We start from the raw sequence: 23,621 nt of genomic DNA, 5'->3' as shown, positions 1-23,621 counted from the left end.
TAAAAGAGTCTTTCATGTAAGCATTGGTGGTTCAGTGGTAGAATTCTCGCCTGCCACGCGGGAGACCCGGGTCAGATTCCCGGCCAATGCAGCAGTTGCCAGCTTTTAAAATGTTCTACATCATAGGCTATTTTTCTTACATTCTTATTTTGTCAGACCGTTGGAAGGTCTTCTAATATAAAACAGTTTTGTGAAATCTTCCCTCAGCCTGAACACTATTAGCTTATTGTGTGTCAATAAAAAAAGTTTGTGCTTTCAATGCGAAACATTCCTGAAGTATGTTCATTAAAGCATTAATGCAGAACATTTCTTAAGCATAGTCAGGAAAGCAATGTTAGGTCAGTGGAAGTTTTTTCGACTGGCTTGTGGGAGAGCAGAAAGGTTTTTGGAGAGCAGTATACTACATTTCAAATGTGACTTGCATGTAAGCATTGGTGGTTCAGTGGTAGAATTGTTGCCTGCCACGCGGGAGACCCGGGTCTGATTCCCGGACAATGCAGCAGTTGCCAGCTTTTAAAATGTTCTACATCATAGGCTATTTTTCTTACATTCTTATTTTGTCAGACCATTGGAAGGTCTTCTAGTATAAAACAGTTTTGTGAAATCTTCCCTCAGCCTGAACACTCTTAGCTGTTTTTGTGTCAATAAAAATGTTTGTGTTTTCAGTGCGAAACATTCCTGAAGTATGTTCATGAAAGCATTAATGCAGAACATTTCTTAAGCATAGTCAGGAAAGCAATATTAGGTCAGTGGAAGTTTTTTCGACTGGCTTGTGGGAGAGCAGAAAGGTTTTTGGAGAGCAGTATACTACATTTCAAATGTGACTTGCATGTAAGCATTGGTGGTTCAGTGGTAGAATTCTCGCCTGCCACGCGGCAGACCGGGGTCCGATTCCCGGCCAATGCAGCAGTTGCCAGCTTTTAAAATGTTCTACATCATAGGCTATTTTTCTTACATTCTTATTTTGTCAGACCATTGGAAGGTCTTCTAGTATAAAACAGTTTTGTGAAATCTTCCCTCAGCCTGAACACTCTTAGCTGTTTTTGTGTCAATAAAAATGTTTGTGTTTTCAGTGCGAAACATTCCTGAAGTATGTTCATGAAAGCATTAATGCAGAACATTTCTTAAGCATAGTCAGGAAAGCAATGTTAGGTCAGTGGTAGTTTTTTCGACTGGCTTGTGGGAGAGTAGAAAGGTTCTGCTCAGTAGACTACATTTAAAAGAGTCTTTCATGTAAGCATTGGTGGTTCAGTGGTAGAATTCTTGCCTGCCACGCGGGAGACCCGGGTCCGATTCCTGGCCAATGCAGCAGTTGCCAGCTTTTAAAATGTTCTACATCATAGGCTATTTTTCTTACATTCTTATTTTGTCAGACCGTTGGAAGGTCTTCTAATATAAAACAGTTTTGTGAAATCTTCCCTCAGCCTGAACACTATTAGCTTATTGTGTGTCAATAAAAAAAGTTTGTGCTTTCAGTGCGAAACATTCCTGAAGTATGTTCATTAAAGCATTAATGCAGAACATTTCTTAAGCATAGTCAGGAAAGCAATGTTAGGTCAGTGGAAGTTTTTTCGACTGGCTTGTGGGAGAGCAGAAAGGTTTTTGGAGAGCAGTATACTACATTTCAAATGTTACTCGCATGTAAGCATTGGTGGTTCAGTGGTAGAATTCTAGCCTGCCACGCGGCAGACCCGGGTCCGATTCCCGGCCAATGCAGCAGTTGCCAGCTTTTAAAATGTTCTACATCATAGGCTATTTTTCTTACATTCTTATTTTGTCAGACCGTTGGAAGGTCTTCTAATATAAAACAGTTTTGTGAAATCTTCCCTCAGCCTGAACACTATTAGCTTATTGAGTGTCAGGAAAAAAATGTTGTGTTTTCAGTGCGAAACATTCCTGAAGTATGTTCATGAAAGCATTAATGCAGAACATTTCTTAAGCATAGTCAGGAAAGCAATGTTAGGTCAGTGGTAGTTTTTTCGACTGGCTTGTGGGAGAGCAGAAAGGTTCTGCTCAGTAGACTACATTTAAAAGAGTCTTTCATGTAAGCATTGGTGGTTCAGTGGTAGAATTCTCGCCTGCCACGCGGGAGACCCGGGTCCGATTCCCGGCCAATGCAGCAGTTGCCAGCTTTTAAAATGTTCTACATCATAGGCTATTTTTCTTACATTCTTATTTTGTCAGACCATTGGAAGGTCTTCTAGTATAAAACAGTTTTGTGAAATCTTCCCTCAGCCTGAACACTCTTAGCTGTTTTTGTGTCAATAAAAATGTTTGTGTTTTCAGTGCGAAACATTCCTGAAGTATGTTCATTAAAGCATTAATGTAGAACATTTCTTAAGCATAGTCAGGAAAGCAATGTTAGGTCAGTGGAAGTTTTTTTGACTGGCTTGTGGGAGAGCAGAAAGGTTTTTGGAGAGCAGTATACTACATTTCAAATGTGACTTGCATGTAAGCATTGGTGGTCCAGTGGTAGAATTCTTGCCTGCCACGCGGGAGACCCGGGTCCGATTCCCGGCCAATGCAGCAGTTGCCAGCTTTTAAAATGTTCTACATCATAGGCTATTTTTCTTACATTCTTATTTTGTCAGACCGTTGGAAGGTCTTCTAATATAAAACAGTTTTGTGAAATCTTCCCTCAGCCTGAACACTATTAGCTTATTGAGTGTCAGGAAAAAAATGTTGTGTTTTCAGTGCGAAACATTCCTGAAGTATGTTCATTAAAGCATTAATGCAGAACATTTCTTAAGCATAGTCAGGAAAGCAATGTTAGGTCAGTGGAAGTTTTTTCGACTGGCTTGTGGGAGAGCAGAAAGGTTTTTGGAGAGCAGTATACTACATTTCAAATGTGACTTGCATGTAAGCATTGGTGGTTCAGTGGTAGAATTCTGGCCTGCCACGCGGGAGACCCGGGTTCTGTTCCTGGCCAATGCAGCAGTTGCCAGCTTTTAAAATGTTCTAAATCATAGGCTATTTTTCTTACATTCTTATTTTGTCAGACCATTGGAAGGTCTTCTAGTATAAAACAGTTTTTTGAAATCTTCCCTCAGCCTGAACACTCTTAGCTGTTTTTGTGTCAATAAAAATGTTTGTGTTTTCAGTGCGAAACATTCCTGAAGTATGTTTATGAAAGCATTAATGCAGAACATTTCTTAAGCATAGTCAGGAAAGCAATGTTAGGTCAGTGGTAGTTTTTTCGACTGGCTTGTGGGAGAGCAGAAAGGTTCTGCTCAGTAGACTACATTTAAAAGAGTCTTTCATGTAAGCATTGGTGGTTCAGTGGTAGAATTCTCGCCTGCCACGCGGGAGACCCGGGTCCGATTCCCGGCCAATGCAGCAGTTGCCAGCTTTTAAAATGTTCTACATCATAGGCTATTTTTCTTACATTCTTATTTTGTCAGACCGTTGGAAGGTCTTCTAATATAAAACAGTTTTGTGAAATCTTCCCTCAGCCTGAACACTATTAGCTTATTGTGTGTCAATAAAAAAAGTTTGTGCTTTCAGTGCGAAACATTCCTGAAGTATGTTCACTAAAGCATTAATGCAGAACATTTCTTAAGCATAGTCAGGAAAGCAATGTTAGGTCAGTGGAAGTTTTTTCGACTGGCTTGTGGGAGAGCAGAAAGGTTTTTGGAGAGCAGTATACTACATTTCAAATTTGACTTGCTAGTAAGCATTGGTGGTTCAGTGGTAGAATTCTAGCCTGCCACGCGGGAGACCTGGGTCCGATTCCTGGCCAATGCACTGGTTGCCAGCTTTTAAAATGTTCTACATCATAGGCTATTTTTCTTACATTCTTATTTTGTCAGACCATTGGAAGGTCTTCTAGTATAAAACAGTTTTGTGAAATCTTCCCTCAGCCTGAACACTCTTAACTGTTTTTGTGTCAATAAAAATGTTTGTGTTTTCAGTGCGAAACATTCCTGAAGTATGTTCATGAAAGCATTAATGCAGAACATTTCTTAAGCATAGTCAGGAAAGCAATGTTAGGTCAGTGGTAGTTTTTTCGACTGGCTTGTGGGAGAGCAGAAAGGTTCTGCTCAGTAGACTACATTTAAAAGAGTCTTTCATGTAAGCATTGGTGGTTCAGTGGTAGAATTCTCGCCTGCCATGCGGGAGACCCGGGTCCGATTCCCGGCCAATGCACTGGTTGCCAGCTTTTAAAATGTTCTACATCATAGGCTATTTTTCTTACATTCTTATTTTGTCAGACCATTGGAAGGTCTTCTAGTATAAAACAGTTTTTTGAAATCTTCCCTCAGCCTGAACACTCTTAGCTGTTTTTGTGTCAATAAAAATGTTTGTGTTTTCAGTGCGAAACATTCCTGAAGTATGTTCATGAAAGCATTAATGCAGAACATTTCTTAAGCATAGTCAGGAAAGCAATGTTAGGTCAGTGGTAGTTTTTTCGACTGGCTTGTGGGAGAGCAGAAAGGTTCTGCTCAGTAGACTACATTTAAAAGAGTCTTTCATGTAAGCATTGGTGGTTTTTTCGACTGACCCGGGTCCGATTCCCGGCCAATGCAGCAGTTGCCAGCTTTTAAAATGTTCTACATCATAGGCTATTTTTCTTACATTCTTATTTTGTCAGACCATTGGAAGGTCTTCTAGTATAAAACAGTTTTGTGAAATCTTCCCTCAGCCTGAACACTCTTAGCTGTTTTTGTGTCAATAAAAATGTTTGTGTTTTCAGTGCGAAACATTCCTGAAGTATGTTCATTAAAGCATTAATGCAGAACATTTCTTAAGCATAGTCAGGAAAGCAATGTTAGGTCAGTGGAAGTTTTTTCGACTGGCTTGTGGGAGAGCAGAAAGGTTTTTGGAGAGCAGTATACTACATTTCAAATGTGACTTGCATGTAAGCGTTGGTGGTTCAGTGGTAGAATTCTTGCCTGCCACGCGGGAGACCTGGGTCCGATTCCCGGCCAATGCAGCAGTTGCCAGCTTTTAAAATGTTCTACATCATAGGCTATTTTTCTTACATTCTTATTTTGTCAGACCATTGGAAGGTCTTCTAGTATAAAACAGTTTTTTGAAATCTTCCCTCAGCCTGAACACTCTTAGCTGTTTTTGTGTCAATAAAAATGTTTGTGTTTTCAGTGCAAAACATTCCTGAAGTATGTTCATGAAAGCATTAATGCAGAACATTTCTTAAGCATAGTCAGGAAAGCAATGTTAGGTCAGTGGTAGTTTTTTCGACTGGCTTGTGGGAGAGCAGAAAGGTTCTGCTCAGTAGACTACATTTAAAAGAGTCTTTCATGTAAGCATTGGTGGTTCAGTGGTAGAATTCTCGCCTGCCACGCGGGAGACCCGGGTCCGATTCCCGGCCAATGCAGCAGTTGCCAGCTTTTAAAATGTTCTACATCATAGGCTATTTTTCTTACATTCTTATTTTGTCAGACCATTGGAAGGTCTTCTAGTATAAAACAGTTTTGTGAAATCTTCCCTCAGCCTGAACACTCTTAGCTGTTTTTGTGTCAATAAAAATGTTTGTGTTTTCAGTGCGAAACATTCCTGAAGTATGTTCATTAAAGCATTAATGCATAACATTTCTTAAGCATAGTCAGGAAAGCAATGTTAGGTCAGTGGTAGTTTTTTCGACTGGCTTGTGGGAGAGCAGAAAGGTTCTGCTCAGTAGACTACATTTAAAAGAGTCTTTCATGTAAGCATTGGTGGTTCAGTGGTAGAATTCTCGCCTGCCACGTGGGAGACCAGGGTCCGATTCCCGGCCAATGCAGCAGTTGCCAGTTTTTAAAATGTTCTACATCATAGGCTATTTTTCTTACATTCCTATTTTGTCAGACCGTAGGAAGGTCTTCTAATATAAAACAGTTTTGTGAAATCTTCCCTCAGCCTGAACACTATTAGCTTATTGTGTGTCAGGAAAAAAATGTTGTGTTTTCAGTGCGAAACATTCCTGAAGTATGTTCATTAAAGCATTAATGCAGAACATTTCTTAAGCATAGTCAGGAAAGCAATGTTAGGTCAGTGGTAGTTTTTTCGACTGGCTTGTGGGAGAGCAGAAAGGTTCGGCTCAGTAGACTACATTTAAAAGAGTCTTTCATGTAAGCATTGGTGGTTCAGTGGTAGAATTCTTGCCTGCCACGCGGGAGACCCGGGTCCGATTCCCGGCCAATGCACTGGTTGCCAGCTTTTAAAATGTTCTACATCATAGGCTATTTTTCTTACATTTTTATTTTGTCAGACCATTGGAAGGTCTTCTAGTATAAAACAGTTTTTTGAAATTTTCCCTCAGCCTGAACACTCTTAGCTGTTTTTGTGTCAATAAAAATGTTTGCGTTTTCAGTGCGAAACATTCCTGAAGTATGTTCATGAAAGCATTAATGCAGAACATTTCTTAAGCATAGTCAGGAAAGCAATGTTAGGTCAGTGGTAGTTTTTTCGACTGGCTTGTGGGAGAGCAGAAAGGTTCTGCTCAGTAGACTACATTTAAAAGAGTCTTTCATGTAAGCATTGGTGGTTCAGTGGTAGAATTCTCCCCTGCCACGCGGGAGACCCGGGTCCGATTCCCGACCAATGCAGCAGTTGCCAGCTTTTAAAATGTTCTACATCATAGGCTATTTTTCTTACATTCTTATTTTGTCAGACCGTTGGAAGGTCTTCTAATATAAAACAGTTTTGTGAAATCTTCCCTCAGCCTGAACACTATTAGCTTATTGTGTGTCAATAAAAAAAGTTTGTGCTTTCAGTGCGAAACATTCCTGAAGTATGTTCATTAAAGCATTAATGCAGAACATTTCTTAAGCATAGTCAGGAAAGCAATGTTAGGTCAGTGGAAGTTTTTTCGACTGGCTTGTGGGAGAGCAGAAAGGTTTTTGGAGAGCAGTATACTACATTTCAAATTTGACTTGCTAGTAAGCATTGGTGGTTCAGTGGTAGAATTCTAGCCTGCCACGCGGGAGACCTGGGTCCGATTCCTGGCCAATGCACTGGTTGCCAGCTTTTAAAATGTTCTACATCATAGGCTATTTTTCTTACATTCTTATTTTGTCAGACCATTGGAAGGTCTTCTAGTATAAAACAGTTTTGTGAAATCTTCCCTCAGCCTGAACACTCTTAACTGTTTTTGTGTCAATAAAAATGTTTGTGTTTTCAGTGCGAAACATTCCTGAAGTATGTTCATTAAAGCATTAATGCAGAACATTTCTTAAGCATAGTCAGGAAAGCAATGTTAGGTCAGTGGTAGTTTTTTCGACTGGCTTATGGGAGAGCAGAAAGGTTCTGCTCAGTAGACTACATTTAAAAGAGTCTTTCATGTAAGCATTGGTGGTTCAGTGGTAGAATTCTCGCCTGCCACGCGGGAGACCCGGGTCCGATTCCCGGCCAATGCACTGGTTGCCAGCTTTTAAAATGTTCTACATCATAGGCTATTTTTCTTACATTCTTATTTTGTCAGACCATTGGAAGGTCTTCTAGTATAAAACAGTTTTTTGAAATCTTCCCTCAGCCTGAACACTCTTAGCTGTTTTTGTGTCAATAAAAATGTTTGTGTTTTCAGTGCGAAACATTCCTGAAGTATGTTCATGAAAGCATTAATGCAGAACATTTCTTAAGCATAGTCAGGAAAGCAATGTTAGGTCAGTGGTAGTTTTTTCGACTGGCTTGTGGGAGAGCAGAAAGGTTCTGCTCAGTAGACTACATTTAAAAGAGTCTTTCATGTAAGCATTGGTGGTTTTTTCGACTGACCCGGGTCCGATTCCCGGCCAATGCACTGGTTGCCAGCTTTTAAAATGTTCTACATCATAGGCTATTTTTCTTACATTTTTATTTTGTCAGACCATTGGAAGGTCTTCTAGTATAAAACAGTTTTTTGAAATTTTCCCTCAGCCTGAACACTCTTAGCTGTTTTTGTGTCAATAAAAATGTTTGTGTTTTCAGTGCGAAACATTCCTGAAGTATGTTCATGAAAGCATTAATGCAGAACATTTCTTAAGCATAGTCAGGAAAGCAATGTTAGGTCAGTGGTAGTTTTTTCGACTGGCTTGTGGGAGAGCAGAAAGGTTCTGCTCAGTAGACTACATTTAAAAGAGTCTTTCATGTAAGCATTGGTGGTTCAGTGGTAGAATTCTCCCCTGCCACGCGGGAGACCCGGGTCCGATTCCCGACCAATGCAGCAGTTGCCAGCTTTTAAAATGTTCTACATCATAGGCTATTTTTCTTACATTCTTATTTTGTCAGACCGTTGGAAGGTCTTCTAATATAAAACAGTTTTGTGAAATCTTCCCTCAGCCTGAACACTATTAGCTTATTGTGTGTCAATAAAAAAAGTTTGTGCTTTCAGTGCGAAACATTCCTGAAGTATGTTCATTAAAGCATTAATGCAGAACATTTCTTAAGCATAGTCAGGAAAGCAATGTTAGGTCAGTGGAAGTTTTTTCGACTGGCTTGTGGGAGAGCAGAAAGGTTTTTGGAGAGCAGTATACTACATTTCAAATTTGACTTGCTAGTAAGCATTGGTGGTTCAGTGGTAGAATTCTAGCCTGCCACGTGGGAGACCTGGGTCCGATTCCTGGCCAATGCAGCAGTTGCCAGCTTTTAAAATGTTCTACATCATAGGCTATTTTTCTTACATTCTTATTTTGTCAGACCATTGGAAGGTCTTCTAGTATAAAACAGTTTTGTGAAATCTTCCCTCAGCCTGAACACTCTTAACTGTTTTTGTGTCAATAAAAATGTTTGTGTTTTCAGTGCGAAACATTCCTGAAGTATGTTCATTAAAGCATTAATGCAGAACATTTCTTAAGCATAGTCAGGAAAGCAATGTTAGGTCAGTGGTAGTTTTTTCGACTGGCTTATGGGAGAGCAGAAAGGTTCTGCTCAGTAGACTACATTTAAAAGAGTCTTTCATGTAAGCATTGGTGGTTCAGTGGTAGAATTCTCGCCTGCCACGCGGGAGACCCGGGTCCGATTCCCGGCCAATGCACTGGTTGCCAGCTTTTAAAATGTTCTACATCATAGGCTATTTTTCTTACATTCTTATTTTGTCAGACCATTGGAAGGTCTTCTAGTATAAAACAGTTTTTTGAAATCTTCCCTCAGCCTGAACACTCTTAGCTGTTTTTGTGTCAATAAAAATGTTTGTGTTTTCAGTGCGAAACATTCCTGAAGTATGTTCATGAAAGCATTAATGCAGAACATTTCTTAAGCATAGTCAGGAAAGCAATGTTAGGTCAGTGGTAGTTTTTTCGACTGGCTTGTGGGAGAGCAGAAAGGTTCTGCTCAGTAGACTACATTTAAAAGAGTCTTTCATGTAAGCATTGGTGGTTTTTTCGACTGACCCGGGTCCGATTCCCGGCCAATGCAGCAGTTGCCAGCTTTTAAAATGTTCTACATCATAGGCTATTTTTCTTACATTCTTATTTTGTCAGACCATTGGAAGGTCTTCTAGTATAAAACAGTTTTGTGAAATCTTCCCTCAGCCTGAACACTCTTAGCTGTTTTTGTGTCAATAAAAATGTTTGTGTTTTCAGTGCGAAACATTCCTGAAGTATGTTCATTAAAGCATTAATGCAGAACATTTCTTAAGCATAGTCAGGAAAGCAATGTTAGGTCAGTGGAAGTTTTTTCGACTGGCTTGTGGGAGAGTAGAAAGGTTTTTGGAGAGCAGTATACTACATTTCAAATGTGACTTGCATGTAAGCATTGGTGGTTCAGTGGTAGAATTCTTGCCTTCCATGCGGGAGACCTGGGTCCGATTCCCGGCCAATGCAGCAGTTGCCAGCTTTTAAAATGTTCTACATCATAGGCTATTTTTCTTACATTCTTATTTTGTCAGACCGTTGGAAGGTCTTCTAATATAAAACAGTTTTGTGAAATCTTCCCTCAGCCTGAACACTATTAGCTTATTGTGTGTCAATAAAAAAAGTTTGTGTTTTCAGTGCGAAACATTCCTGAAGTATGTTCATTAAAGCATTAATGCAGAACATTTCTTAAGCATAGTCAGGAAAGCAATGTTAGGTCAGTGGAAGTTTTTTCGACTGGCTTGTGGGAGAGCAGAAAGGTTTTTGGAGAGCAGTATACTACATTTCAAATGTGACTTGCATGTAAGCCTTGGTGGTTCAGTGGTAGAATTCTTGCCTGCCACGCGGGAGACCTGGGTCCGATTCCCGGCCAATGCAGCAGTTGCCAGCTTTTAAAATGTTCTACATCATAGGCTATTTTTCTTACATTCTTATTTTGTCAGACCATTGGAAGGTCTTCTAGTATAAAACAGTTTTTTGAAATCTTCCCTCAGCCTGAACACTCTTAGCTGTTTTTGTGTCAATAAAAATGTTTGTGTTTTCAGTGCGAAACATTCCTGAAGTATGTTCATGAAAGCATTCATGCAGAACATTTCTTAAGCATAGTCAGGAAAGCAATGTTAGGTCAGTGGTAGTTTTTTCGACTGGTTTGTGGGAGAGCAGAAAGGTTCTGCTCAGTAGACTACATTTAAAAGAGTCTTTCATGTAAGCATTGTTGGTTCAGTGGTAGAATTCTCGCCTGCCACGCGGGAGACCTGGGTCCGATTCCCGGCCAATGCAGCAATTGCCAGCTTTTAAAATGTTCTACATCATAGGCTATTTTTCTTACATTCTTATTTTGTCAGACCGTTGGAAGGTCTTCTAATATAAAACAGTTTTGTGAAATCTTCCCTCAGCCTGAACACTATTAGCTTATTGAGTGTCAGGAAAAAAATGTTTTTTTCAGTGCGAAACATTCCTGAAGTATGTTCATTAAAGCATTAATGCAGAACATTTCTTAAGCATAGTCAGGAAAGCAATGTTAGGTCAGTGGAAGTTTTTTCGACTGGCTTGTGGGAGAGCAGAAAGGTTTTTGGAGAGCAGTATACTACATTTCAAATGTGACTTGCATGTAAGCATTGGTGGTTCAGTGGTAGAATTCTGGCCTGCCACGCGGGAGACCCGGGTCCGATTCCCGGCCAATGCAGCAGTTGCCAGCTTTTAAAATGTTCTAAATCATAGGCTATTTTTCTTACATTCTTATTTTGTCAGACCATTGGAAGGTCTTCTAGTATAAAACAGTTTTGTGAAATCTTCCCTCAGCCTGAACACTCTTAGCTGTTTTTGTGTCAATAAAAAATTTGTGTTTTCAGTGCGAAACATTCCTGAAGTATGTTCATTAAAGCATTAATGCAGAACATTTCTTAAGCATAGTCAGGAAAGCAATGTTAGGTCAGTGGTAGTTTTTTCGACTGGCTTGTGGGAGAGCAGAAAGGTTCTGCTCAGTAGACTACATTTAAAAGATTCTTTCATGTAAGCATTGGTGGTTCAGTGGTAGAATTCTCGCCTGCCACGCGGGAGACCCGGGTCCGATTCCCGGCCAATGCAGCAGTTGCCAGCTTTTAAAATGTTCTACATCATAGGCTATTTTTCTTACATTCTTATTTTGTCAAACCGTTGGAAGGTCTTCTAATATAAAACAGTTTTGTGAAATCTTCCCTCAGCCTGAACACTATTAGCTTATTGAGTGTCAGGAAAAAAATGTTGTGTTTTCAGTGCGAAACATTCCTGAAGTATGTTCATTAAAGCATTAATGCAGAACATTTCTTAAGCATAGTCAGGAAAGCAATATTAGGTCAGTGGAAGTTTTTTCGACTGGCTTGTGGGAGAGCAGAAAGGTTTTTGGAGAGCAGTAGACTACATTTCAAATGTGACTTGCATGTAAGCATTGGTGGTTCAGTGGTAGAATTCTTGCCTGCCACGCGGGAGACCCGGGTCTGATTCCCGGACAATGCAGCAGTTGCCAGCTTTTAAAATGTTCTACATCATAGGCTATTTTTCTTACATTCTTATTTTGTCAGACCATTGGAAGGTCTTCTAGTATAAAACAGTTTTGTGAAATCTTCCCTCAGCCTGAACACTCTTAGCTGTTTTTGTGTCAATAAAAATGTTTGTGTTTTCAGTGCGAAACATTCCTGAAGTATGTTCATGAAAGCATTAATGCAGAACATTTCTTAAGCATAGTCAGGAAAGCAATATTAGGTCAGTGGAAGTTTTTTCGACTGGCTTGTGGGAGAGCAGAAAGGTTTTTGGAGAGCAGTATACTACATTTCAAATGTGACTTGCATGTAAGCATTGGTGGTTCAGTGGTAGAATTCTTGCCTGCCACGCGGCAGACCGGGGTCCGATTCCCAGCCAATGCAGCAGTTGCCAGCTTTTAAAATGTTCTACATCATAGGCTATTTTTCTTACATTCTTATTTTGTCAGACCATTGGAAGGTCTTCTAGTATAAAACAGTTTTGTGAAATCTTCCCTCAGCCTGAACACTCTTAGCTGTTTTTGTGTCAATAAAAATGTTTGTGTTTTCAGTGCGAAACATTCCTGAAGTATGTTCATGAAAGCATTAATGCAGAACATTTCTTAAGCATAGTCAGGAAAGCAATGTTAGGTCAGTGGTAGTTTTTTCGACTGGCTTGTGGGAGAGTAGAAAGGTTCTGCTCAGTAGACTACATTTAAAAGAGTCTTTCATGTAAGCATTGGTGGTTCAGTGGTAGAATTCTTGCCTGCCACGCGGGAGACCCGGGTCCGATTCCTGGCCAATGCAGCAGTTGCCAGCTTTTAAAATGTTCTACATCATAGGCTATTTTTCTTACATTCTTATTTTGTCAGACCATTGGAAGGTCTTCTAGTATAAAACAGTTTTTTGAAATCTTCCCTCAGCCTGAACACTCTTAGCTGTTTTTGTGTCAATAAAAATGTTTGTGTTTTCAGTGCGAAACATTCCTGAAGTATGTTCATGAAAGCATTAATGCAGAACATTTCTTAAGCATAGTCAGGAAAGCAATGTTAGGTCAGTGGTAGTTTTTTCGACTGGCTTGTGGGAGAGCCGAAAGGTTCTGCTCAGTAGACTACATTTAAAAAAGTCTTTCATGTAAGCATTGGTGGTTCAGTGGTAGAATTCTCGCCTGCCACGCGGGAGACCCGGGTCCGATTCCCGGCCAATGCAGCAGTTGCCAGCTTTTAAAATGTTCTACATCATAGGCTATTTTTCTTACATTCTTATTTTGTCAGACCGTTGGAAGGTCTTCTAATATAAAACAGTTTTGTGAAATCTTCCCTCAGCCTGAACACTATTAGCTTATTGAGTGTCAGGAAAAAAATGTTGTGTTTTCAGTGCGAAACATTCCTGAAGTATGTTCATGAAAGCATTAATGCAGAACATTTCTTAAGCATAGTCAGGAAAGCAATGTTAGGTCAGTGGTAGTTTTTTCGACTGGCTTGTGGGAGAGCAGAAAGGTTCTGCTCAGTAGACTACATTTAAAAGAGTCTTTCATGTAAGCATTGGTGGTTCAGTGGTAGAATTCTCGCCTGCCACGCGGGAGACCCGGGTCCGATTCCCGGCCAATGCAGCAGTTGCCAGCTTTTAAAATGTTCTACATCATAGGCTATTTTTCTTACATTCTTATTTTGTCAGACCATTGGAAGGTCTTCTAGTATAAAACAGTTTTGTGAAATCTTCCCTCAGCCTGAACACTCTTAGCTGTTTTTGTGTCAATAAAAATGTTTGTGTTTTCAGTGCGAAACATTCCTGAAGTATGTTCATTAAAGCATTAATGTAGAACATTTCTTAAGCATAGTCAGGAAAGCAATGTTAGGTCAGTGGAAGTTTTTTTGACTGGCTTGTGGGAGAGCAGAAAGGTTTTTGGAGAGCAGTATACTACATTTCAAATGTGACTTGCATGTAAGCATTGGTGGTCCAGTGGTAGAATTCTCGCCTGCCACGCGGGAGACCCGGGTCCGATTCCCGGCCAATGCAGCAGTTGCCAGCTTTTAAAATGTTCTACATCATAGGCTATTTTTCTTACATTCTTATTTTGTCAGACCGTTGGAAGGTCTTCTAATATAAAACAGTTTTGTGAAATCTTCCCTCAGCCTGAACACTATTAGCTTATTGAGTGTCAGGAAAAAAATGTTGTGTTTTCAGTGCGAAACATTCCTGAAGTATGTTCATTAAAGCATTAATGCAGAACATTTCTTAAGCATAGTCAGGAAAGCAATGTTAGGTCAGTGGAAGTTTTTTCGACTGGCTTGTGGGAGAGCAGAAAGGTTTTTGGAGAGCAGTATACTACATTTCAAATGTGACTTGCATGTAAGCATTGGTGGTTCAGTGGTAGAATTCTGGCCTGCCACGCGGGAGACCCGGGTTCTGTTCCTGGCCAATGCAGCAGTTGCCAGCTTTTAAAATGTTCTAAATCATAGGCTATTTTTCTTACATTCTTATTTTGTCAGACCATTGGAAGGTCTTCTAGTATAAAACAGTTTTTTGAAATCTTCCCTCAGCCTGAACACTCTTAGCTGTTTTTGTGTCAATAAAAATGTTTGTGTTTTCAGTGCGAAACATTCCTGAAGTATGTTTATGAAAGCATTAATGCAGAACATTTCTTAAGCATAGTCAGGAAAGCAATGTTAGGTCAGTGGTAGTTTTTTCGACTGGCTTGTGGGAGAGCAGAAAGGTTCTGCTCAGTAGACTACATTTAAAAGAGTCTTTCATGTAAGCATTGGTGGTTCAGTGGTAGAATTCTCGCCTGCCACGCGGGAGACCCGGGTCCGATTCCCGGCCAATGCAGCAGTTGCCAGCTTTTAAAATGTTCTACATCATAGGCTATTTTTCTTACATTCTTATTTTGTCAGACCGTTGGAAGGTCTTCTAATATAAAACAGTTTTGTGAAATCTTCCCTCAGCCTGAACACTATTAGCTTATTGTGTGTCAATAAAAAAAGTTTGTGCTTTCAGTGCGAAACATTCCTGAAGTATGTTCACTAAAGCATTAATGCAGAACATTTCTTAAGCATAGTCAGGAAAGCAATGTTAGGTCAGTGGAAGTTTTTTCGACTGGCTTGTGGGAGAGCAGAAAGGTTTTTGGAGAGCAGTATACTACATTTCAAATTTGACTTGCTAGTAAGCATTGGTGGTTCAGTGGTAGAATTCTAGCCTGCCACGCGGGAGACCTGGGTCCGATTCCTGGCCAATGCACTGGTTGCCAGCTTTTAAAATGTTCTACATCATAGGCTATTTTTCTTACATTCTTATTTTGTCAGACCATTGGAAGGTCTTCTAGTATAAAACAGTTTTGTGAAATCTTCCCTCAGCCTGAACACTCTTAACTGTTTTTGTGTCAATAAAAATGTTTGTGTTTTCAGTGCGAAACATTCCTGAAGTATGTTCATGAAAGCATTAATGCAGAACATTTCTTAAACATAGTCAGGAAAGCAATGTTAGGTCAGTGGTAGTTTTTTCGACTGGCTTGTGGGAGAGCAGAAAGGTTCTGCTCAGTAGACTACATTTAAAAGAGTCTTTCATGTAAGCATTGGTGGTTCAGTGGTAGAATTCTCGCCTGCCATGCGGGAGACCCGGGTCCGATTCCCGGCCAATGCACTGGTTGCCAGCTTTTAAAATGTTCTACATCATAGGCTATTTTTCTTACATTCTTATTTTGTCAGACCATTCGAAGGTCTTCTAGTATAAAACAGTTTTTTGAAATCTTCCCTCAGCCTGAACACTCTTAGCTGTTTTTGTGTCAATAAAAATGTTTGTGTTTTCAGTGCGAAACATTCCTGAAGTATGTTCATGAAAGCATTAATGCAGAACATTTCTTAAGCATAGTCAGGAAAGCAATGTTAGGTCAGTGGTAGTTTTTTCGACTGGCTTGTGGGAGAGCAGAAAGGTTCTGCTCAGTAGACTACATTTAAAAGAGTCTTTCATGTAAGCATTGGTGGTTTTTTCGACTGACCCGGGTCCGATTCCCGGCCAATGCAGCAGTTGCCAGCTTTTAAAATGTTCTACATCATAGGCTATTTTTCTTACATTCTTGTTTTGTCAGACCATTGGAAGGTCTTCTAGTATAAAACAGTTTTGTGAAATCTTCCCTCAGCCTGAACACTCTTAGCTGTTTTTGTGTCAATAAAAATGTTTGTGTTTTCAGTGCGAAACATTCCTGAAGTATGTTCATTAAAGCATTAATGCAGAACATTTCTTAAGCATAGTCAGGAAAGCAATGTTAGGTCAGTGGAAGTTTTTTCGACTGGCTTGTGGGAGAGCAGAAAGGTTTTTGGAGAGCAGTATACTACATTTCAAATGTGACTTGCATGTAAGCATTGGTGGTTCAGTGGTAGAATTCTTGCCTTCCATGCGGGAGACCTGGGTCCGATTCCCGGCCAATGCAGCAGTTGCCAGCTTTTAAAATGTTCTACATCATAGGCTATTTTTCTTACATTCTTATTTTGTCAGACCGTTGGAAGGTCTTCTAATATAAAACAGTTTTGTGAAATCTTCCCTCAGCCTGAACACTATTAGCTTATTGTGTGTCAATAAAAAAAGTTTGTGTTTTCAGTGCGAAACATTCCTGAAGTATGTTCATTAAAGCATTAATGCAGAACATTTCTTAAGCATAGTCAGGAAAGCAATGTTAGGTCAGTGGAAGTTTTTTCGACTGGCTTGTGGGAGAGCAGAAAGGTTTTTGGAGAGCAGTAGACTACATTTCAAATGTGACTTGCATGTAAGCGTTGGTGGTTCAGTGGTAGAATTCTTGCCTGCCACGCGGGAGACCCGGGTCCGATTCCCGGCCAATGCAGCAGTTGCCAGCTTTTAAAATGTTCTACATCATAGGCTATTTTTCTTACATTCTTATTTTGTCAGACCATTGGAAGGTCTTCTAGTATAAAACAGTTTTTTGAAATCTTCCCTCAGCCTGAACACTCTTAGCTGTTTTTGTGTCAATAAAAATGTTTGTGTTTTCAGTGCAAAACATTCCTGAAGTATGTTCATGAAAGCATTAATGCAGAACATTTCTTAAGCATAGTCAGGAAAGCAATGTTAGGTCAGTGGTAGTTTTTTCGACTGGCTTGTGGGAGAGCAGAAAGGTTCTGCTCAGTAGACTACATTTAAAAGAGTCTTTCATGTAAGCATTGGTGGTTCAGTGGTAGAATTCTCGCCTGCCATGCGGGAGACCCGGGTCCGATTCCCGGCCAATGCACTGGTTGCCAGCTTTTAAAATGTTCTACATCATAGGCTATTTTTCTTACATTCTTATTTTGTCAGACCATTGGAAGGTCTTCTAGTATAAAACAGTTTTTTGAAATCTTCCCTCAGCCTGAACACTCTTAGCTGTTTTTGTGTCAATAAAAATGTTTGTGTTTTCAGTGCGAAACATTCCTGAAGTATGTTCATGAAAGCATTAATGCAGAACATTTCTTAAGCATAGTCAGGAAAGCAATGTTAGGTCAGTGGTAGTTTTTTCGACTGGCTTGTGGGAGAGCAGAAAGGTTCTGCTCAGTAGACTACATTTAAAACAGTCTTTCATGTAAGCATTGGTGGTTCAGTGGTAGAATTCTCGCCTGCCACGCGGGAGACCCGGGTCCGATTCCCGGCCAATGCACTGGTTGCCAGCTTTTAAAATGTTCTACATCATAGGCTATTTTTCTTACATTCTTATTTTGTCAGACCATTGGAAGGTCTTCTAGTATAAAACAGTTTTTTGAAATCTTCCCTCAGCCTGAACACTCTTAGCTGTTTTTGTGTCAATAAAAATGTTTGTGTTTTCAGTGCGAAACATTCCTGAAGTATGTTCATGAAAGCATTAATGCAGAACATTTCTTAAGCATAGTCAGGAAAGCAATGTTAGGTCAGTGGTAGTATTTTCGACTGGCTTGTGGGAGAGCAGAAAGGTTCTGCTCAGTAGACTACATTTAAAAGAGTCTTTCATGTAAGCATTGGTGGTTTTTTCGACTGACCCGGGTCCGATTCCCGGCCAATGCAGCAGTTGCCAGCTTTTAAAATGTTCTACATCATAGGCTATTTTTCTTACATTCTTATTTTGTCAGACCATTGGAAGGTCTTCTAGTATAAAACAGTTTTGTGAAATCTTCCCTCAGCCTGAACACTCTTAGCTGTTTTTGTGTCAATAAAAATGTTTGTGTTTTCAGTGCGAAACATTCCTGAAGTATGTTCATGAAAGCATTAATGCAGAACATTTCTTAAGCATAGTCAGGAAAGCAATGTTAGGTCAGTGGTAGTTTTTTCGACTGGCTTGTGGGAGAGCAGAAAGGTTCTGCTCAGTAGACTACATTTAAAAGAGTCTTCCATGTAAGCATTGGTGGTTCAGTGGTAGAATTCTCGCCTGCCACGCTGGAGACCTGGGTCTGATTCCTGGCCAATGCAGCAGTTGCCAGCTTTTAAAATGTTCTACATCATAGGCTATTTTTCTTACATTCTTATTTTGTCAGACCATTGGAAGGTCTTCTAGTATAAAACAGTTTTTTGAAATCTTCCCTCAGCCTGAACACTCTTAGCTGTTTTTGTGTCAATAAAAATGTTTGTGTTTTCAGTGCGAAACATTCCTGAAGTATGTTCATGAAAGCATTAATGCAGAACATTTCTTAAGCATAGTCAGGAAAGCAATGTTAGGTCAGTGGTAGTATTTTCGACTGGCTTGTGGGAGAGCAGAAAGGTTCTGCTCAGTAGACTACATTTAAAAGAGTCTTTCATGTAAGCATTGGTGGTTTTTTCGACTGACCCGGGTCCGATTCCCGGCCAATGCAGCAGTTGCCAGCTTTTAAAATGTTCTACATCATAGGCTATTTTTCTTACATTCTTATTTTGTCAGACCATTGGAAGGTCTTCTAGTATAAAACAGTTTTGTGAAATCTTCCCTCAGCCTGAACACTCTTAGCTGTTTTTGTGTCAATAAAAATGTTTGTGTTTTCAGTGCGAAACATTCCTGAAGTATGTTCATGAAAGCATTAATGCAGAACATTTCTTAAGCATAGTCAGGAAAGCAATGTTAGGTCAGTGGTAGTTTTTTCGACTGGCTTGTGGGAGAGCAGAAAGGTTCTGCTCAGTAGACTACATTTAAAAGAGTCTTCCATGTAAGCATTGGTGGTTCAGTGGTAGAATTCTCGCCTGCCACGCTGGAGACCTGGGTCTGATTCCTGGCCAATGCAGCAGTTGCCAGCTTTTAAAATGTTCTACATCATAGGCTATTTTTCTTACATTCTTATTTTGTCAGACCGTTGGAAGGTCTTCTAATATAAAACAGTTTTGTGAAATCTTCCCTCAGCCTGAACACTATTAGCTTATTGTGTGTCAATAAAAAAAGTTTGTGTTTTCAGTGCGAAACATTCCTGAAGTATGTTCATTAAAGCATTAATGCAGAACATTTCTTAAGCATAGTCAGGAAAGCAATGTTAGGTCAGTGGAAGTTTTTTCGACTGGCTTGTGGGAGAGCAGAAAGGTTTTTGCAGAGCAGTATACTACATTTCAAATGTGACTTGCATGTAAGCGTTGGTGGTTCAGTGGTAGAATTCTTGCCTTCCATGCGGGAGACCTGGGTCCGATTCCCGGCCAATGCAGCAGTTGCCAGCTTTTAAAATGTTCTACATCATAGGCTATTTTTCTTACATTCTTATTTTGTCAGACCTTTGGAAGGTCTTCTAATATAAAACAGTTTTTTGAAATCTTCCCTCAGCCTGAACACTCTTAGCTGTTTTTGTGTCAATAAAAATGTTTGTGTTTTCAGTGCGAAACATTCCTGAAGTATGTTCATGAAAGCATTAATGCAGAACATTTCTTAAGCATAGTCAGGAAAGCAATGTTAGGTCGGTGGTAGTTTTTTCGACTGGCTTGTGGGAGAGCAGAAAGGTTCTGCTCAGTAGACTACATTTAAAAAAGTCTTTCATGTAAGCATTGGTGGTTCAGTGGTAGAATTCTCGCCTGCCACGCGGGAGACCAGGGTCCGATTCCCGGCCAATGCACTGGTTGCCAGCTTTTAAAATGTTCTACATCATAGGCTATTTTTCTTACATTCTTATTTTGTCAGACCGTTGGAAGGTCTTCTAATATAAAACAGTTTTGTGAAATCTTCCCTCAGCCTGAACACTATTAGCTTATTGAGTGTCAGGAAAAAAATGTTGTGTTTTCAGTGCGAAACATTCCTGAAGTATGTTCATTAAAGCATTAATGCAGAACATTTCTTAAGCATAGTCAGGAAAGCAATGTTAGGTCAGTGGTAGTTTTTTCGACTGGCTTGTGGGAGAGCAGAAAGGTTCTGCTCAGTAGACTACATTTAAAAGAGTCTTTCATGTAAGCATTGGTGGTTCAGTGGTAGAATTCTCGCCTGCCACGCGGGAGACCCGGGTCTGATTCCCGGCCAATGCACTGGTTGCCAGCTTTTAAAATGTTCTACATCATAGGCTATTTTTCTTACATTCTTATTTTGTCAGACCATTGGAAGGTCTTCTAGTATAAAACAGTTTTGTGAAATCTTCCCTCAGCCTGAACACTCTTAGCTGTTTTTGTGTCAATAAAAATGTTTGTGTTTTCAGTGCGAAACATTCCTGAAGTATGTTCATTAAAGCATTAATGCAGAACATTTCTTAAGCATAGTCAGGAAAGCAATGTTAGGTCAGTGGTAGTTTTTTCGACTGGCTTGTGGGAGAGCAGAAAGGTTTTTGGAGAGCAGTAGACTACATTTCAAATGTGACTTGCATGTAAGCGTTGGTGGTTCAGTGGTAGAATTCTTGCCTGCCACGCGGGAGACCCGGGTCCGATTCCCGGCCAATGAAACAGTTGCCAGCTTTTAAAATGTTCTACATCATAGGCTATTTTTCTTACATTCTTATTTTGTCAGACCATTGGAAGGTCTTCTAGTATAAAACAGTTTTGTGAAATCTTCCCTCAGCCTGAACACTCTTAGCTGTTTTTGTGTCAATAAAAATGTTTGTGTTTTCAGTGCGAAACATTCCTGAAGTATGTTCAAGAAAGCATTAATGCAGAACATTTCTTAAGCATAGTCAGGAAAGCAATGTTAGGTCAGTGGTAGTTTTTTCGACTGGCTTGTGGGAGAGCAGAAAGGTTCTGCTCAGTAGACTACATTTAAAAGAGTCTTTCATGTAAGCATTGGTGGTTCAGTGGTAGAATTCTCGCCTGCCACGCGGGAGACCAGGGTCCGATTCCTGGCCAATGCAGCAGTTGCCAGCTTTTAAAATGTTCTACATCATAGGCTATTTTTTTTACATTCTTATTTTGTCAGACCATTGGAAGGTCTCCTAGTATAAAACAGTTTTGTGAAATCTTCCCTCAGCCTGAACACTCTTAGCTGTTTTTGTGTCAATAAAAATGTTTGTGTTTTCAGTGCGAAACATTCCTGAAGTATGTTCATTAAAGCATTAATGTAGAACATTTCTTAAGCATAGTCAGGAAAGCAATGTTAGGTCAGTGGAAGTTTTTTTGACTGGCTTGTGGGAGAGCAGAAAGGTTTTTGGAGAGCAGTATACTACATTTCAAATGTGACTTGCATGTAAGCATTGGTGGTTCAGTGGTAGAGTTCTCGCCTGCCACGCGGGACACCCGGGTCCGATTCCCGGCCAATGCAGCAGTTGCCAGTTTTCAAAATGTTCTACATCATAGGCTATTTTTCTTACATTCTTATTTTGTCAGACCGTTGGAAGGTCTTCTAATATAAAACAGTTTTTTGAAATCTTCCCTCAGCCTGAACACTATTAGCTTATTGAGTGTCAGGAAAAAAATGTTGTGTTTTCAGTGCGAAACATTCCTGAAGTATGTTCATTAAAGCATTAATGCAGGACATTTCTTAAGCATAGTCAGGAAAGCAATATTAGGTCAGTGGAAGATTTTTCGACTGGCTTGTGGGAGAGCAGAAAGGTTTTTGGAGAGCAGTATACTACATTTCAAATGTGACTTGTATGTAAGCATTGGTGGTTCAGTGGTAGAATTCTGGCCTGCCACGCGGGATACCCTGGTTCTATTCCTGGCCAATGCAGCAGTTGCCAGCTTTTAAAATGTTCTAAATCATAGGCTATTTTTCTTACATTCTTATTTTGTCAGACCATTGGAAGGTCTTCTAGTATAAAACAGTTTTTTGAAATCTTCCCTCAGCCTGAACACTCTTAGCTGTTTTTGTGTCAATAAAAATGTTTGTGTTTTCAGTGCGAAACATTCCTGAAGTATGTTTATGAAAGCATTAATGCAGAACATTTCTTAAGCATAGTCAGGAAAGCAATGTTAGGTCAGTGGTAGTTTTTTCGACTGGCTTGTGGGAGAGCAGAAAGGTTCTGCTCAGTAGACTACATTTAAAAGAGTCTTTCATGTAAGCATTGGTGGTTCAGTGGTAGAATTCTCCCCTGCCACGCGGGAGACCCGGGTCTGATTCCCGACCAATGCAGCAGTTGCCAGCTTTTAAAATGTTCTACATCATAGGCTATTTTTCTTACATTCTTATTTTGTCAGACCGTTGGAAGGTCTTCTAATATAAAACAGTTTTGTGAAATCTTCCCTCAGCCTGAACACTATTAGCTTATTGTGTGTCAATAAAAAAAGTTTGTGCTTTCAGTGCGAAACATTCCTGAAGTATGTTCATTAAAGCATTAATGCAGAACATTTCTTAAGCATAGTCAGGAAAGCAATGTTAGGTCAGTGGAAGTTTTTTCGACTGGCTTGTGGGAGAGCAGAAAGGTTTTTGGAGAGCAGTATACTACATTTCAAATGTGACTTGCATGTAAGCATTGGTGGTTTAGTGGTAGAATTCTTGCCTTCCATGCGGGAGACCTGTGTCCGATTCCCGGCCAATGCAGCAGTTGCCAGCTTTTAAAATGTTCTACATCATAGGCTATTTTTCTTACATTCTTATTTTGTCAGACCGTTGGAAGGTCTTCTAATATAAAACAGTTTTGTGAAATCTTCCCTCAGCCTGAACACTATTAGCTTATTGTGTGTCAATAAAAAAAGTTAGTGTTTTCAGTGCGAAACATTCCTGAAGTATGTTCATTAAAGCATTAATGCAGAACATTTCTTAAGCATAGTCAGGAAAGCAATGTTAGGTCAGTGGAAGTTTTTTCGACTGGCTTGTGGGAGAGCAGAAAGGTTTTTGGAGAGCAGTAGACTACATTTCAAATGTGACTTGCATGTAAGCATTGGTGGTTCAGTGGTAGAATTCTTGCCTGCCACGCGGGAGACCCGGGTCTGATTCCCGGCCAATGCAGCAGTTGCCAGCTTTTAAAATGTTCTACATCATAGGCTATTTTTCTTACATTCTTATTTTGTCAGACCATTGGAAGGTCTCCTAGTATAAAACAGTTTTGTGAAATCTTCCCTCAGCCTGAACACTCTTAGCTGTTTTTGTGTCAATAAAAATGTTTGTGTTTTCAGTGCGAAACATTCCTGAAGTATGTTCATTAAAGCATTAATGTAGAACATTTCTTAAGCATAGTCAGGAAAGCAATGTTAGGTCAGTGGAAGTTTTTTCGACTGGCTTGTGGGAGAGCAGAAAGGTTTTTGGAGAGCAGTATACTACATTTCAAATGTGACTTGCATGTAAGCATTGGTGGTTCAGCGGTAGAATTCTCGCCTGCCACGCGGGAGACCCGGGTCAGATTCCCGGCCAATGCAGCAGTTGCCAGCTTTTAAAATGTTCTACATCATAGGCTATTTTTCTTACATTCTTATTTTGTCAGACCGTTGGAAGGTCTTCTAATATAAAACAGTTTTGTGAAATCTTCCCTCAGCCTGAACACTATTAGCTTATTGAGTGTCAGGAAAAAAATGTTGTGTTTTCAGTGCGAAACATTCCTGAAGTATGTTCATTAAA

At 39.9% G+C, this 23,621-nt stretch overlaps 14 non-coding genes across 14 annotated transcripts; all 14 read left to right on the top strand.

Moving 5' to 3' along the window:
- The first annotated feature begins 2,048 nt into the window (after window positions 1-2,048).
- Window positions 2,049-2,119, top strand: trnag-gcc (transfer RNA glycine (anticodon GCC)). Its single transcript has one exon. It is a non-coding gene; the product is annotated as a tRNA-Gly (tRNA).
- A 1,146-nt stretch (window positions 2,120-3,265) lies between these two features.
- Window positions 3,266-3,336, top strand: trnag-gcc (transfer RNA glycine (anticodon GCC)). Its single transcript has one exon. It is a non-coding gene; the product is annotated as a tRNA-Gly (tRNA).
- A 739-nt stretch (window positions 3,337-4,075) lies between these two features.
- On the top strand, window positions 4,076-4,146 carry trnag-gcc (transfer RNA glycine (anticodon GCC)). The gene has a single exon. It is a non-coding gene; the product is annotated as a tRNA-Gly (tRNA).
- A 1,118-nt stretch (window positions 4,147-5,264) lies between these two features.
- trnag-gcc (transfer RNA glycine (anticodon GCC)) lies at window positions 5,265-5,335 on the top strand. The gene has a single exon. It is a non-coding gene; the product is annotated as a tRNA-Gly (tRNA).
- A 1,946-nt stretch (window positions 5,336-7,281) lies between these two features.
- Window positions 7,282-7,352, top strand: trnag-gcc (transfer RNA glycine (anticodon GCC)). Its single transcript has one exon. It is a non-coding gene; the product is annotated as a tRNA-Gly (tRNA).
- Window positions 7,353-8,873: 1,521 nt separating this feature from the next.
- Window positions 8,874-8,944, top strand: trnag-gcc (transfer RNA glycine (anticodon GCC)). The gene has a single exon. It is a non-coding gene; the product is annotated as a tRNA-Gly (tRNA).
- A 2,333-nt stretch (window positions 8,945-11,277) lies between these two features.
- Window positions 11,278-11,348, top strand: trnag-gcc (transfer RNA glycine (anticodon GCC)). The gene has a single exon. It is a non-coding gene; the product is annotated as a tRNA-Gly (tRNA).
- A 1,548-nt stretch (window positions 11,349-12,896) lies between these two features.
- trnag-gcc (transfer RNA glycine (anticodon GCC)) lies at window positions 12,897-12,967 on the top strand. Its single transcript has one exon. It is a non-coding gene; the product is annotated as a tRNA-Gly (tRNA).
- A 332-nt stretch (window positions 12,968-13,299) lies between these two features.
- trnag-gcc (transfer RNA glycine (anticodon GCC)) lies at window positions 13,300-13,370 on the top strand. Its single transcript has one exon. It is a non-coding gene; the product is annotated as a tRNA-Gly (tRNA).
- Window positions 13,371-14,516: 1,146 nt separating this feature from the next.
- Window positions 14,517-14,587, top strand: trnag-gcc (transfer RNA glycine (anticodon GCC)). Its single transcript has one exon. It is a non-coding gene; the product is annotated as a tRNA-Gly (tRNA).
- Window positions 14,588-15,326: 739 nt separating this feature from the next.
- trnag-gcc (transfer RNA glycine (anticodon GCC)) lies at window positions 15,327-15,397 on the top strand. The gene has a single exon. It is a non-coding gene; the product is annotated as a tRNA-Gly (tRNA).
- Window positions 15,398-16,113: 716 nt separating this feature from the next.
- On the top strand, window positions 16,114-16,184 carry trnag-ucc (transfer RNA glycine (anticodon UCC)). The gene has a single exon. It is a non-coding gene; the product is annotated as a tRNA-Gly (tRNA).
- A 739-nt stretch (window positions 16,185-16,923) lies between these two features.
- trnag-gcc (transfer RNA glycine (anticodon GCC)) lies at window positions 16,924-16,994 on the top strand. Its single transcript has one exon. It is a non-coding gene; the product is annotated as a tRNA-Gly (tRNA).
- Window positions 16,995-17,325: 331 nt separating this feature from the next.
- Window positions 17,326-17,396, top strand: trnag-gcc (transfer RNA glycine (anticodon GCC)). The gene has a single exon. It is a non-coding gene; the product is annotated as a tRNA-Gly (tRNA).
- The last annotated feature ends 6,225 nt before the right edge of the window (window positions 17,397-23,621 follow it).

The sequence above is a fragment of the Salminus brasiliensis genome, chromosome 3, assembly GCF_030463535.1.
Source record: "Salminus brasiliensis chromosome 3, fSalBra1.hap2, whole genome shotgun sequence".
Lineage (NCBI taxonomy): Eukaryota > Metazoa > Chordata > Actinopteri > Characiformes > Bryconidae > Salminus > Salminus brasiliensis.
Note: the sequence above shows the minus strand (reverse complement) of the source record. Positions and strands in the feature narration are given on the sequence as shown.